The sequence below is a fragment of the Ambystoma mexicanum genome, chromosome 2q (genome assembly GCF_040938575.1).
Source record: "Ambystoma mexicanum isolate Mex_15411 chromosome 2q, UKY_AmexF1_1, whole genome shotgun sequence".
NCBI classification, from domain to species: domain Eukaryota; kingdom Metazoa; phylum Chordata; class Amphibia; order Caudata; family Ambystomatidae; genus Ambystoma; species Ambystoma mexicanum.
The window spans coordinates 300255020-300270462 of record NC_090924.1 but is presented as its reverse complement, the minus strand read 5'-3'; the positions used below and the strand labels follow the sequence as shown (position 1 = coordinate 300270462).

Genomic DNA, 15443 nt, shown 5'->3' with positions numbered 1-15443 from the left:
ATACTCTCCAGTTGTGTTTTGAGACAGCCACAAGCTCCTTTAAGTTCAATGCATATATAATCACAGTATGGGTGAGGGACTTCAACACAGTCAGTAACCCATCCCAAGAGAGCTAAAGAGGGTCTCTCCAATCCGAAAACAATCCTGCAAGCACCACTGAAAACCACATGCAGCAACATAATTTAATAGACATATGGAGACAACGCAACCTTGAATCTCAGGAATACACACACTATTCAGGTGCGCACAATACACCTGCAAGAAAAGATTATATCTTTCGCACAAAGGAGGTAAGCCATTGGATCGAGAGTGCGTTATCCTCCTTAGTATGCTCTCAATCCATGGTTCAGTGACTCTCACTCTAGAACTGCCAACCAGGCCCTAGTGTGAGGGGTCTGAAATGCGAGGCAGACAACTTTTGGATGATTGTTCAAAATATGCCATTTTATTAAATTATACATTTTATTAAACGCCTACTCCGACGAGGATTTCCCTGCCTAACAAAACTAAAGGGAAACACTTTAACACAGGATGTCTGACCCTCACACTTAAACACAGATTTGTGATAACCTCTTAGTAACCTGGCTGAGCTCCCTTCGCCAGGATTCAAGGTAAATTCAGTGACAACGTTCAACAAAAACACAAGGAAATCCATGTAGGCAATACAGTACAATGTCCTTTCATCGAAACCCGTTTTTATGACAGGTGTTTTACGCAGAGTTTTTGCCGAAAAAACTTTGACATTTTTTTTGGGTGGTGGAACAGGGCATATAAAGGGTTGGGGGGTCAGGAATACCATAACAATTGGTAGAGGACTTGGGATTGATGGGCAGAACACCCCAAAAATCATTTAAAAAAAGTTCAATTCGTTTTTTCAGCAAAAATGCAGCATAAAAACGCCTTTCGTAAAAACAGGTGTTGATGAAATGACATAGAACCAGTAATACAGTCTCAATTCAAGTCTTTATGTTTCAATGTCAAGGTAAAGTTTTGTTAACCAAAGTTCCAATAACAGAAAAGCTGTTCCTCTTGGTAAAATAAAGATTTTCTACTTCGTCAAAATAGCATCAATGTCATCTGAAGCCAGAATACTTTGCCACCACTTCCAGTTATCCAAGAAGAATTGCCACAGATCAAAAGAAATCCAACTTCTGTAAATGTTACTGAAATGCAGTTCTTGGTTAACAATTGATATGTCTCTCTTTACAAGATTAGGAGTCACAGTAGGTATCTTTGTCAGGATGACGTCACAGCATTTCTACTTCCACCTCAACAACTTCAACTACTCAAAAGGTTTACCATGAGGGCATACTCCTTGGCCTCATAGTATTCCACCTTCATTTCTGTTACTGAAGTCTCATATCTACTGACAACCAAATACACCACCATAGCTTCAGTACTTTCTGACACGACTACAGCCTATGACAAGATTCACTTTCGGGCACTTCAACACATCCAAGTAGACTCTTTGTGATGAAGCGTCGGGGACAACGGTGCCTCCAGGCTTGTAGACGCATTGCAGGAACGTTTGGACACTCTTCCAGCATGGCCGTGGGAAGGAATTGTAACAGTCTAGTTTGTGAGGCCTCTAAGACGGACCTGGACACGCCCCAAAACAGGAAGCAGAGGGAACGCTATATCCAGACCCACTGGTTGCAAGAAGTCACGTTGCTACCCTCAAGAGAGTTTACCTACGCTTTGTGAGTTTGTTTGTTTGTGTATTCCATTACTCTAAGGAAATTCTTTGGCCAGTCCCTATGTACCTTTCCAAACTCTGTGTGACTTTCCTATTTCTAGTTTCACTTCGTGTCTACTCTATGGACCTTTAGAGATCACCCACGACCTCCTTCCTGTTCCATTTCCCTTTCGGCATAGAGACCGCACGGATCCCGTCAGGTAGGAAGCCAGTTAGTTAGTACGTGACTAAGGAGTGCAGTCGGAGGCCGTTCGTTTAAATCTTGTTTCTGCTCTTAGCTGGCTGCAGGAACCGCCGCTTTATCCTGTTCAGGACTTCAGTTCCCAGCAGTCCGTGTTCGGGAACACATGCACAGATACCAGTTTTCCCGTCGCCGGTACATACAGAGAAGGGCCTTTTTACAGATCCTTCTCTGATTTCACACACATTTCTTTTCCTTTCTCTTCCATCTTGCTAGGGGTTAATTCATTGTTTACCTATTGTTTACATCTTAGAGGATATCGCAGTGCTCCCCATCACGGCGCTCTTGTCACTGCCCAGACTACTGTCCAGGTTGGAAGGATTCTGTTTCCCTAGCGAGGGTAAGCGATATAAGTTAGACAGTGCATGTCGAATATCAGCCCCAGGATCTCCATTAACCCTTGTCTCTTGCCCGTCAGCTGATCTCAACCACGGGGTAGGGGAACACTTTGGGTCCTATTAACAGCACACAGCATTGTGAAGATTGGACAGGATCCGGCATTCACGAGCAGCTCATGATTCCCGAATCCCCTTGAAACATCAGAACCAGCGTTCCCAAGCTACTCATCTCAGCACAGGGTTGTATTCACCAAGAGGGTTTCCCTGGGGGTCCCTCTTTGGGCTTGCCTACGGCAGCACCTCAGAGGGATCATTAGGTGGACTTGCATTACACCAGTCCAGCCTGCAGATTCAGGTAGGTGGTGTTCCGTTTATGACAGTTGGTGATAGAGTGCTGCATATTCTTGATTGGCTAATCCAGGCATAATACTCTTCCTCTTAACCTTCCTTCTCAGAGGGGCAGCCTCTTTGTTTTTCTTGTCTGCTTGCAACAACAACAACCTAATATTGCCTTTGGAGCACACTTCTCTCTTGACTTTACAATCTTTGGCAATGTAGGTTGTATCTGTTTCAAAGAATGTTTACACATATGATTATTAAGCTAGATACTGCTGCCAGCAGTACTCATGCAAGGAATCAGAGCGCCAGGTGTACCTCTCTGGCTTCTGTATTCCTTTCTCCATGTGTTGCACAACTTCTACAACTTCTGGCTTCACTTGGGATCTACACCCTTCCTCACTGAAGGTGTCTCCGATCCGGCCACTCAATTAAGGAGCCCCTTCTCGCTCCTGAGACCCACGGCTTCACGACAGCTTATCACCACTGTCTCCGACACATTTCTTGCTGCACAATTTTATGGGGAAAGGCAGCCTTGCTGCACACCTTCCCCTGCACAGCCTCTGCACACCAGAGTTTGGGGGAACAAGACCCTCAAAGGACAAGCAGTTGAAATCTGCTGCATCAGAGTCCCGGCATCCCTTTGGTTCTCCCACTTCTGCCTGGATTTCCAACACTGTGCCTTCTTCCTTCTGCCCCTGCTATCACTGCATACACTCCAGCCACAGTTCCAGCTTCTCCTAATTGCCTGCATCTGAGGGGGCCTTTTAAGGCTCTCAGGTTTCTTCAGGTGTGGGCTATTATTGCCTGACCTACAGCATGAAACTTCAATCCTCTTTCCTGTCACAGTACTTATGGGATTATGAGACATGTAGTACTCAACAATAAAGTTGGTTCTTTTTTAGTAATTTATGGGTTTTAAAGGTAGATGTATTTCCCTTCTAGTCATTTAAGCATGAACCATTATAATTCGTTGTTACAGAGGAAGACAATTTATTTAAGGCAATATTTTTAGATTCCTTTCCTTTAAACCCTTGGGAGTAAGGAGGATTTAAATCATGAAATATGTTGTTGTTAAGACCTGTTCAGGTTTTATGGCATTTGTTCCCAGAGCCACAGATCTTTATGTGGTTCAGATACATCATAATGACAGTAGGCCATTACCTGTTTTGGCAACTTTAAAAGGTTTTCCCTTTTAAAGAACAATTATTGTGTCTCATCCCATGGGATTTCCTCACCACCCTGGGCCCGTTCTCCTCCCAGGTGATCCTCCCGCTGTACACCACCCCCAAGGTCAGGATCAGGAAGTGTCTGCCTTTGCCTGGCCACCTGGGAGGAGACTTTAGGCAGGGGTTTAGTGAGGGATCTGTAGGATTCATCACACTAGGCACAACATTGGCAAATCGAGCCAAAAGCACTATCAGACCAAATATTTATAGATGATATAAGATCCCCTATAGTGGTGTTCTTTGATATATACCTAGGTTCAGTGGATAGCATGCTAAGTGCCTGGGAGGCATTTAAAGTGTACATATGTGGAATCTGCATGGCTCAAGAGAAAGAGGGTGCCTGAAAGATATATTCGGTAGGCTTAACACACTGGAGACGTAGCTCAAACATATGCAAGCCAGAAAGGCTCAAAAACCCTCCCCCTTGATCAAGCATCATATATGCGAAAAGATGCGTATACATCTATATATACAGTCTTCAGAGTTTGCTGAATCAGAGGTCATATGCCTATCAAACCCCATGCTACCTAGTGAATATGATGGGAGAGATAGACCCAGCAGAGTGCTTGCATGGCTGGACAACAGAGAACAGACCTTGCTCGTGATCCTGGCAATCATAATCCCAAAAGAGGAAAGAAACCCAGATCCCATTGAGATAAACACAACCTTTGAGACCTGGTATAAGCAACTATACACTTCCACAACACATTATACTGAAGAGCAACTAGACAAATACTTTAATTGAATCACACTACCAATTTTTGCCAAATAAACAGTGCATACACATACTGGCCTCTCGGCTGACTCTTCAGGAGATCGAGATGGTAATTCGGAGCATGCTAACAAAACCCCAGGCCCTGACAGGCTCCTCCCAGGTTTTACAAAGAATACGCTGACATTACAGCCCCACAGCATGTTCCAAGAAGCCTACCAAAAAGGTGAACTACCTGAATCCATGATGGCTGCCAACATCATAATCTTCTTAAAGCTAGGGAAAATCCAGTACATGTGAGTCATATCGACCGCTACTGATGCTTAACACAGACTAAAGAATCCTGGCCAAACTAATTACAAATCTAATGCTCCCTCACCCACCCAACTTAATCCATTCAGATTAGGCCGATTTTATACCAGGCAGAACTATGCAGACCAACCTGTGCAGGCTATTCACCTCTATATTCAGTCTATCCCCCACACAGAATGCAGTACTTGCACTATTGGACACCAGGAAGGCATTTGACTCTATCGAATGGCAATTTATATGAAAGATGTTGTCAAAGTTTGGCTTACCAGAGGCATTCACACGTTGGATACTGATCTTTTACACATCCCCAACAGCTAAAGTTATAACAAACGCTCACATTTTCAAGGCCTTCAAGCTCACCAAGGGTACCAGACAGAGCTGCCCACTGTCTCCAACGATATTCGCATGCACAATTGAGCCCTCTGCCCAATGGCCCAGACAGAACCACACTGACAAAGTCATTTTAATTGGTGAAAAGCTTAATGTCGCTGTATGCTGACGATATGGCACTAAATATGACACAACCCTTGTTAAATCTGTGCCCTACAATTGCAGATGTTAAGGAATACATGAAGTAGGCAGGTCTTACAATCAATTGTAACAAGTCAGAGTTGCTCCCTCTAACGGTTAAAGTGTTTCAATCCCGACTTTTGGGAGAACTCAGGTGGTGTCAACACACAGCTAAGTAGCCGGGCGTATAAGTGCCCGCCACAGCTGAAGGACTCTATGCACACAACTACAACCCTATTCTTGCAAAATCTCTAAAAAGATTGACAGGTTGATTCAGCTCCCCCTATAGCTTGCAGGCAGAGCTGTGGCAATTAAAATTATTATCCAGCCCAAACTCTTATAATTCCAGGCAATCCCAAGCCATCTAATAAAAGCTCTCTTTACCAAACTCATAATCTTACTGAGCAAACTCATATGGGAAGGACGACAACCCAGGGCGAACATGAGCCACCTGGCACTGTAATATAGGAGGCCTCGCCATTTCCAACATGTACTTCTACTGCCGAGCCGTGCTGGCTAGCCATGCGAAAGCCTGGTCCACAAAGGCAGTCACACTGCTACACATTGAGCCGAACAATGGCTAAGTGGGAACACCCCCATAAACACGAACTAACAGGCAATGCTAAAACACCTCCAGAGGAAATAAATACACTTGAAATTAAATGATGGGCGAGGCAGAACATTGCATTTGCCTTGGACCTCACAATATTACTACCATTAAACCTCAGCCGCTTGCTGTTCCCAGGTATACCCCCATGAATGATTTGTATATTGAGAGGGCTAGGCATACTCACATGGAACAACATGCTATCAGCTGGAGAATCCTTCACCCTTGGAGAGTTTCTGGTATTAGAGAGGAATACACAATCAAACACGCTACCCTATTATAGTGTCAGATCTACCCTCAAGAACACATGGTCTAACGTCCCAGTACCACCAACCACATATTAAATAGCAGATGAAATAATTGAGGGCCACACATCTGCAGGGGTGCTCTCTAAAGTGGCAAAGTGGTGAATGTCCAAGATCCAGTGGTGACTGGTGCATATTTTCACTTAACGTGCTGCAAGTAAGTCCCAACCAAACCAGTGAGTTTTGCGCATTGTTCTTTCCGAGAGAAATTGGGACGATCTGGTGGGCCTGGAGGAATGTGCTTTAATGATTTTCTATGAAAGTTAAGGGGGAGCAACGTTGGTGAGGCATCTGTGTGTGATAGACAGGGTTTTGAACATGATCCGTTCTGGAATCGAGAGCTAGTGAACATCTCTTCTTGCGGCAGAGATGTGTTCATGTTTGGGAATATTGTGTGCTGCTTGGAGGGCGTTATTCTGGATAACCTGCAACTTCTGGATGCTGTGCGATTAGGTGCCTGCAAAGAGTGCATTACAGAAGTCGAGGCTTGACTCGATGACTGCTCGAGCAATTGTTAGGCAGCTGTTCAGGGATAAGAAAGGTTTAGATGCATTGATCAGTTGTGTCGTGTCGACAGAGAAGGCAATGGCATTGACTTGGCGACTACGCGAGAGAGTAGCATCAAGGTAGACTCCAAGTGTCTTCACTGAGGAGGAGACCGGTTCTGAAAGCTGTCAATATTGAAAGAGGCATGTTGGGCATTGAGCTTCTTGATTACTGCTGAAGGCCCTACAAGAAGGAGCTCTGTCTTTTCATCATTGAGGCAAAGGCGGTGAGTGGCCATCCAAGTCTGGATAGTCATGTAAGCAGTGTTTAGGGTGCAAGTGTATTCAAGGTAGTTTCCAGAAAGGGGGAGGAGGATTTTGGAATCGTCAGCATAGCTGGTGTAAGATATGCTGATGGAGTCTAGTAAATCAAATAGAGGTTTGGTGAAGATATTGTAGAGGGTAGAGGACACACAGGACCTTTGGTGCACACTGCAAGAGATAGATGCACTGGCATTTTCAGCAAACACCCATGGACTTCTTTTAGGGGTAGCCATGGTTAGCAGCTGCTACCCCTGCCTACTGGCTTGCTACCCCTGAGCAATCAGCTACTATCCAATCCTCCAATCAATAGAAAGGAGGTGTGGCCAAGTAATACACACGGCACGTTCGCGCTGTTGGGCTGGCTCCGGGCTCCCTCCATTTTGTTTGCAGGCAGGAGGAGCACAACCTGTCTGTGAGATGACTGAGTGCAAGCCTGCACCTGCCCCCCCCCCCGCGCGCTGAGTGGAGAGAGGAGCTCAGCTGCTCAGGTGAGTGATCTATGATATTGAATATTAGCTACTGTCTGCAGTCGAAGAATTTACAGGCAGGCCGGGTGTGGTGGCCCGCGCTGGGCAGAATTATAATATCCAACTGGCCCACTAAGGCGCCCAGCCCGTCTGCAAATTGAATTTGAGACAGTGCTTGGTGTGCACTTGTGTTTGCCTGTGGTGGGCAGATAGCTGCTCTTTTTAAGCGGGCGACCTGTCGGCTGAGGAGGGTCATGGGCCTGTCTGGGGCCGACAGGCCAGTGGGCATACTGCAACAGGCCTGCTTGGGCCCTCCTGCTATCCGACTTGACCTGCTGGCTGGCGGCCAGGACAGAATGTATGCAAATTTTGGGCAGAGCAGGGCCTCTGATGGGAGAAAGGAACTGTGCTACAATGTGTCTCTTCTGCTCGGCTCTGCCTGCCGAAGCTTCCCCTGACATGTGGGACAGACAGCTCTGCAGACGCTCAGGGCTTCCCGGAGGACTGGGTCAGGGCCTGCCTTCTCACCCTCGCTTAGCAGGGCTTCCAGAACAGGCCCAACCCATGCCCTTCCACATGCAACTCATACTTACCTGGCAGGGGAGAATCTGTGATCAAAAAGGCACCTCTCCCAGGGTGAGGCTCATCCATTGCACATCGGATTTGCTGACCCAGGCACCTACGATGTCCCCAAATGCGTGATACCCGACTGCATTATTTCTGATAGTGGGGGGCTGCGTATGCACTTGCTACTGATTTTTTGGTGAAAGAAAGAAAAAGTAAAGTATGTGAGTAGGTTGGTTGCACACAGAGCCTGGTCTTGTAGCAGAATTTATTTTGCTGCAATCAAGAAGGCCAGCACTGAGCAGCTCGGGTCCACAGCCCTGATGTATTGGTGAAAGAAAGAAAAAAAAATTAAAGTATGTGAATACGTTTGGAGACAGAGCCCCTGGTCTTGTAGCAGAATTTCTTTTGCTGCAGTCAAGAGGGCCAGCGCTGAACAGCTCAGGTTCACAGTATTCACTGGCAGGGTGAAGTGCACAGGTGCCTAACCCTAGACTTGTGCACCCCATGATATCAGGTGGCATTGTGCATGTTCCTAATATGACCCCCAGCAACTGTAGGATAGCGGATCCCTGCCATCAGCACATGGGGCTAGGGGGTCATCTTGCAGATGGGGGATACCTGTTGCCCAGAGAGTAAAGTCGAAAATAGCCGAACGTGTATGCTTTTAATCAGAAAACCGGAGCAGGCCCGCTGTGTGGTCCTCTAATAGGTCGGTATGTACGTACTAGTGTTGTGATTGGCTGGGCCTAACACCCAGTATAGTCTGTCAGCGACAGCCGCTCTCTGAGATTTTTGGTGCCCTCGCTGGGTCTGCGCGGAGTGCTTGAAATCAGAAAAAAGTACTCCCCTTTTCTGTTTTTGGGTAAAGATGCAGCATTAGAATGGTAACGCATATGCCCCCCCATAAGGTTCAATGTTGGTAATCAGGTTTTGTAACACACTACAATTCTGCAGACCTTGTATGGTTGGATGTGTACACGAAACTAAAAAATGGTACTTGTTTGAAAGTGTGAGAGTGTGATACTGGTAATGTATAAGAACTTGAAATGTTTTGTTACTAAGTACTTTGAATAGATACAGGAGGATGATCAGGTAGCAGTATTTGCCAATGAACTAATGAAACCATTTTAAACTTAGCTGTAGGTTCTGAAGGAGATGAATATCGGAGAAGTCTGGCTGTTTTGTGCAAGAATAATGAGTCCATGAAAGAACTGCAACACGTTTTACTGAGAGGTAATCCTGAAGGCAACTTTTCGAATCTGAAGAAAATGGGATGAATCTGGTAAGAAACTACATTTTAAGTTTTATGATCAGAACAGTGAAGGAAGAGCAACTGTATAAGAACACGTGTCCTCTGGTGAAATATTCTCCCTCCCTCCCCTACTATCCTGGCTTTCTCTTATCCCTACACTCGCCCCTGTCCCCCCACAATGTGATTTCGCTCTGTAGTCATGTTGAAATAACAGGGTAGATCCACATAAAGAGGGGATTTCTCATTTGGGTTCATACACATCCGTGATAATATGGGCCTTGACACACTGCTACATATGATGATCCATTCTTGTATTAAATGTGTGTTATATTACATTGATATTGTAACTATATTTTTCTTAGTGTACTGAGGGATAATGCCTTAGGATGCCACTTCTCGGTGATGTCACGTGGGAGTGGGGTCAAATGACAACACTTCCTGTGATGTCACTCGGGTGGGGGCATGTGATATCACTTCCGCTACCCATGGCATTTTTGTGAAATGCGGCCCCTGCAAACACCCTGACTGATCTATCCTCTAGAAAGGAAGTAATCCAGGTTGTGACTTCTGGTAAAAAAAATGGGTGCAGTGGTGAGGTGATGACAGAGGATTTTATGGTCAACCAGATCAAACGTTGACAATAGATCAAGAGGAAGAAGATGGGCAGGCTTCCCTTCTTCACTGGTCTCGTCGAGCTGGTTCTTCAGGTCAAGCTCGGTTGATTCTGTGTCGTGGCCTGGACGCAATCCAGACTGGTGCATTCCCAGGATGTGGCTGGCTTCCAGTTAGGCTGGTAGTTATTTGGGACAGTGGGGTCTAGATAGGGTTTTTTAATCAGGGGGAGTAGCCAGGCTTCCTTAAGGCTTGTGGGGACTAACCCATAGTAGAAGGAAGCGTTGATGAAGGTGGAGGTGATGGGTGCCAAGGCTTCCGAACAGTCCTTAATTATTGTGGCTGGGCATTTGTCACCTTTACACCTTGATGGTTTCAGGCTCTTTAAGATGGCTAAGACTTCTGTCGCTGTGACCTTGCTGATGCGAAACAGGGAGAGGTCTAGATGGGTGGCAGTTGGTGGAAGGACGATGGAAGTGGGCAGTTGAGAAGTTTTAAGTAAGGAATTTTTTAAGAGGATTTTTAAATTTAAGGTGTCAATTTTATCAACCATGGTATTTTGTATATTAGTGCATCATGCCTCGTCTTTAGTAATAGTGGGGGGTGGGGTGGTGGCCAGGGCTTCTAATTCCCTGAGGATGGTTAAGACCTCTCGGTATTAGACGTGGTGTCTGCAATTCTTGCATTATAGGTGGTGGACTTAGCAAGAAGGATGGCTTGTTTGTAGAGTTTAGCTGCAGTAGTGACCAGCATCTTCTGAGTATCTGAGGGTGTTTTTTTCCAGTTAGATTCTGCAAGCTTTTTTTGTGCACTGCTCTTGGAGGTCAGGGGTAAACCAGGAGTTGATATGCACTGAAGGTTTTGTTTTTCAGGGTCCTACCGGGGCAATGGTGTCAACAGCTGCTGTCAGTGTCTTAGATTAAAGGTCAGCAAGAACATTAGGGTAATTAGTGTGGATATACTCCAACTGGAGTGTCTTGAGCAAGGATGCAATGCAATCTTTAGTGATTTTTCAGGAACTGTGGGCCAATGTAGGCGGCAGAGATGGGGTGGTGTGTGTGGTGTGACTGAAAGGCGAGATAGTGAACGATACAATGTGATGGTCAGACCACGGGCAGGTGGCATTAGAAAAGACAGAGACCTGGCAGTTAAGGTCTGCTATCCAGTCTAGATTACAACCTTTGACGTGAGTGGGGTGCTAATACAGTGTTTAAAGCCTACTGCACTGAGGAAATTCACTACTGAGGTGGCATTAGGGTCAGATAGGTCACTGAGACCAAGGTTTAAGTCACCTAAGAGACACGTTTTGCTAGTAGGCATAATGTTGGAGACCTGGGTATGTAAGAGGTCATCTGTGAAGGCTGGGTTGGGCCTGGAGGCCGATAGTGAAATGGTGTCTGTATGAGAGATAATCAATTTGACTGAGAGTAAGTCACAGTTTCCCTCAATGGTGGTGTTGAAGTGTCTCCAGTATTCCGATATGTGGCAGTATCCCTGAATAAGAATGCTTATGTTGCTTTACCTTTGATATCTGTAATATTTCCACTGAATGAAAGCATGTCCATGCAGGTTGTGCCAATGTATGACAGTATCAGCATCCAAGAATGATGCTGTGGGTTTGCTGTAACGCTGGTGATAATACGACTGCAATAAACCATGTTCATACAGGCTGCGACAATGAAAGCCAGTATCAGCATGGAAGAGCTGTCATGTTGCGTTGCTCTTAATGCCTGTGATAATTCTACTGTATGAAATCATGTTCATGCAGATTGTGCAATGTAGGAAAATATCAGCATGTCAGAACACTAATATCACTTTTCCCATAATGCCTTTTATAATGTAACTAAATAAAACATGTACTTGCAGACTGAGCTAATATAGGGCAGTATCATCACACCCATGTTGCTTTGACCTTAATGTCAGTACTAATGCCACTGTAAGAAACATGTCAATGCAGGCTGTGCCAATGTAGGCCAGTGTCAGCACTTATGAAGACTATTGTTTATTTGCCCATAATGACTGTAATAATGCCACTGAACAAAGTCTGTCCATACAAGATGTGCCAATACTGGGCAGTATCGGCCCAGTCATGTTGCTTTGCTCTTAATACCAGTAATTATACCAATGTAAGAAAATATGGCCATGCAGGCTATGCTAATGCAGATCAGTATCAGCACTTCAAAACACTCATGTTGCTTTGCCCTTAGCACCTGTAATAATGCCACTGAGGGAAACCATGCCCATGCTGGGTGTACCAATGTTGGCCATTGTCAGTGTATCAGAAAACTCATGTTGCTTTGCCCACAATGCCAGTATTAATATCACTGAATAAAACATGACAGTGCCAATATAAACCAGTATCAGCACTCGCCTGTTGCTTTACCAGTACTGCCAGTAATAATGCACTGTAGGAAACCAGGTCCAATCAGGATATTCTTGCCTATAATAGGTATAATAATGCCCTGAAATGTAAGTGGTCTTACATAGCACACTTCAGCCAATCGTGGCTCTGTAAGAAAAATGGGTGGGGGGGGAGAGGTTTTAGAGGGACAGGCAGGTGCGAAAAACCTGTATTGTCGGAAGCACCCAATAATGTGCCCCAATGTGGGTTCTACTGTATTACGAAGGGGGTTTGATCAGCGGTGGCTCATCACTATGGGTGGGGGGGTGGTGCCCCCTCGCCTAAGTGGCAGGCAGCACAGTCCACTTGTTTGCTTTATTTGCATAGGGCACTGTGCTGCCTGCCTGCATGGTTGCATTGTTTTTAATTTTGTATAGGCTGCGCAACAAATGTATCACATAATAATGGGAGGCAGCGGGGCGTTGGAAGTCTGGCCTCATTGCCTCTCATTATTGTGTTATTTGCATAGGCCTGCTCACTGATAGAAGAGGGGGTCCTCTCGCGTCAGTCAGCATGTTGTGAAGTCCTTGTGAAGTAAGACACAGACAACAGATTCACCTTTCTAATATAAAATGGTTTATTTCTTAAATGTCAGGATAGGGTAAAGCTTAACTTGCCCTATTCTAAGGTGGGATTTCCCTACTTAAAGACCCTAAGGATAGTCTGTGTCATTACGTTTAACTCAAAAGTCTGTCTGGGTCCAAACCCTATACTTGCCCTCAAAGCTAAAGCTATACAATGTGTAGGGATGTCAGCACCCAAAGAAACAGTGTTCAAAATAAAGTTCTGAGCTTCTACCAGCTCCCGGCTTGGGTTTCAGCTTCCCTTTACCCAAGTTCAAAACAGTTCCACAAAAATATCTTGTGTTTCCCTTCCCCATAGTTCAACACAGTTCCACAAAAAAGTCTCAGGGTTCCCTTCCCCAAGAAGGCAGCTCTTCTAGCTTTAAAATCACAGTCAGTTCAATTCTCTTATCTTCTCATAAGTATTCCAAATCAACTTTGTAACCTTTCAGGCTTTTCAACGGTTGATATAGCTTGTTTCTTACTTTAACACTTGTTAGGCAAAACAGCTTCAGTGTCTTGACTTTCCTTCGTTATCTACAAGTAGGGGATACTCGGTCCAAGCAAAGTTTTCGGACCACACGGTCCACCTATTACAGGTCACACAACCGATAACCCTTGGTACCTTGTTCTGTTCACTTGTTCTCATTGGACTTCCTTGCCAACACAGGCTTTCTCTCTAAATTCATGTCATTAGTCCACTTTCAATTCTATATTTCTCCTTGGCAGTGTGAGAAAACTGAAGGTGTCTCCCTAGCTAGTCCCCGGGGATCTGTCATCCAGGTGGCCAGGACATGGCCATCGCTATTGGATCCAGTTCCTGGGGGTGGACCAGTGAGGGAGGATCACCTGGATGGGGGGGTCCTCGAGGAGTGGAATTGGGACACCGCAGGGTGATACGCGGTATCCCCCTTATTTCAATACCTTTTCCCCATCCTACCACGCAGCATATTCAGAAACACTGCCCCCCCCTTTTCCGACACAAACACTTTTGCACAACACGAAAGACAACAGACTATCACCAGGGCTGTTAAACTAACATGTCCCAATACAAGGGTCAAGCAAAGTCAGGCAATTGACCAGAATCACACACACTAGACAGCCCTTTCACTTCCCCAAAGGGATAAAACGTGGAGCACGAGAGCACAATACGAGCAAGGCAGAGGGCACAACGAGACAGCTATCCCCACACTGCAATTCAAGAGGAGGAGAAAGGCGGCGAGAACTGAAGGGGTGACAAGGCGAGAAGCGACCTTGCCCTTTCCAACCCAGACCAGCGAAGCCTCTCTGAAAGGAATCGTAAGACAGCAAACAAAAGCTAACATGTGTTGCAGCAGCTGTCAACGGTACATGGAGCATGCCTATACTGACAAGCAGGACATAGAAAGACGCCTGCTACCGTGGTACCGTCCTTGGCTCCAGATACCAAAGAAGCCAAGCAGTTCATCACAGCCGGTGAGTCGAGGGCAGAGCCGATAAGAAACCAAGTTGTGTTGAATGAAAGTCACAAAGGGGCACAAGAAGGGAAGTTAAAACGGAACGGAAAACCATCTGCAGAGGGGTTCGGTACAGCGTGGGTACTCACTTGAGAGACTCTGGTTGATCCTGTGTGTGTTGAAACTACAGATACCAGAAGGCCGTAGGAGAACCATGAACAGGAGGTCAAAGTGGTCATACAGCGGTCTTCAAAGCTAAGGGAAGTGAATCCCATTTTAGTGAGAACGGAGAGAGAACTCTGTGTGGTTGGCAAGAGTGAACCCGACAGAGGGATGCCGACAAGAAGGGATGAAGCATGATGCCCTAAAAGATCATTGTGATGACAAGAGTGAACCCAACTGAGGGATTTCCACAGTGTGTTGTTTAAAAAGACATTAAGACCTGTGAATGCAACAGGTGAAAGTGTTTTTGTGAGAAGCCATAGTGAATCCGACAGAGGCGGGCTAAGATTCGGGAATCGGAAAATAACTTATTTGTTATATGGAATAGATCAGGTCCTTGAGGGCAAGAGACTTTGTATGAAAGAAACATACACATCGAAGAACCCGGTACCTGAAAACGAAGCTGTCTGCTCATGCTGGAAAAGCGCGGGTTTGTGCTGTGCTCAGGAGTCCCACCTTGTCCAGTGCTCAAAACATGGGGAAAGGAGACCCCTGGTTACCCCATCCTGACATATTATTTATGAACACTCCTTTCTTTATTTTAACCCTCCCATACTGTTTCTCTATTTAGTTGTAAGGATTGGCAGTTTTTTTTGTATAGCCCTTTTACTTTGACAAGACGCCACAAGGACTGCCTTATTTTTCATTTGATGGTCGAAGCTTGCTCCCATCTTAGATTAAAGTTTAGTAGATTAGGCGTTTTTCCAACTTGCATTTTCAGTTTAATAAACACTCTTGAACTGTGATCACTTGTGTTTGTCTTTACTGTTCCTTACAACAGTATCTTGACTCTGCCACAACGTGACTTTCACACAGTTAATTTTATGG

General features: G+C 45.4%; 1 protein-coding gene and 1 non-coding gene across 5 annotated transcripts in view; one reads left to right on the top strand and one right to left on the bottom strand.

Moving 5' to 3' along the window:
* The window catches only part of LMF1 (lipase maturation factor 1), a 2253577-nt gene that overhangs the window by 8214 nt on the left and 2229920 nt on the right, over positions 1–15443 (bottom strand). The gene's annotated exons all lie outside the window — the stretch shown is intronic.
* On the top strand, positions 8148–8317 carry LOC138570436 (U1 spliceosomal RNA). Its single transcript, XR_011303497.1, has one exon. It is a non-coding gene; the product is annotated as a U1 spliceosomal RNA (small nuclear RNA).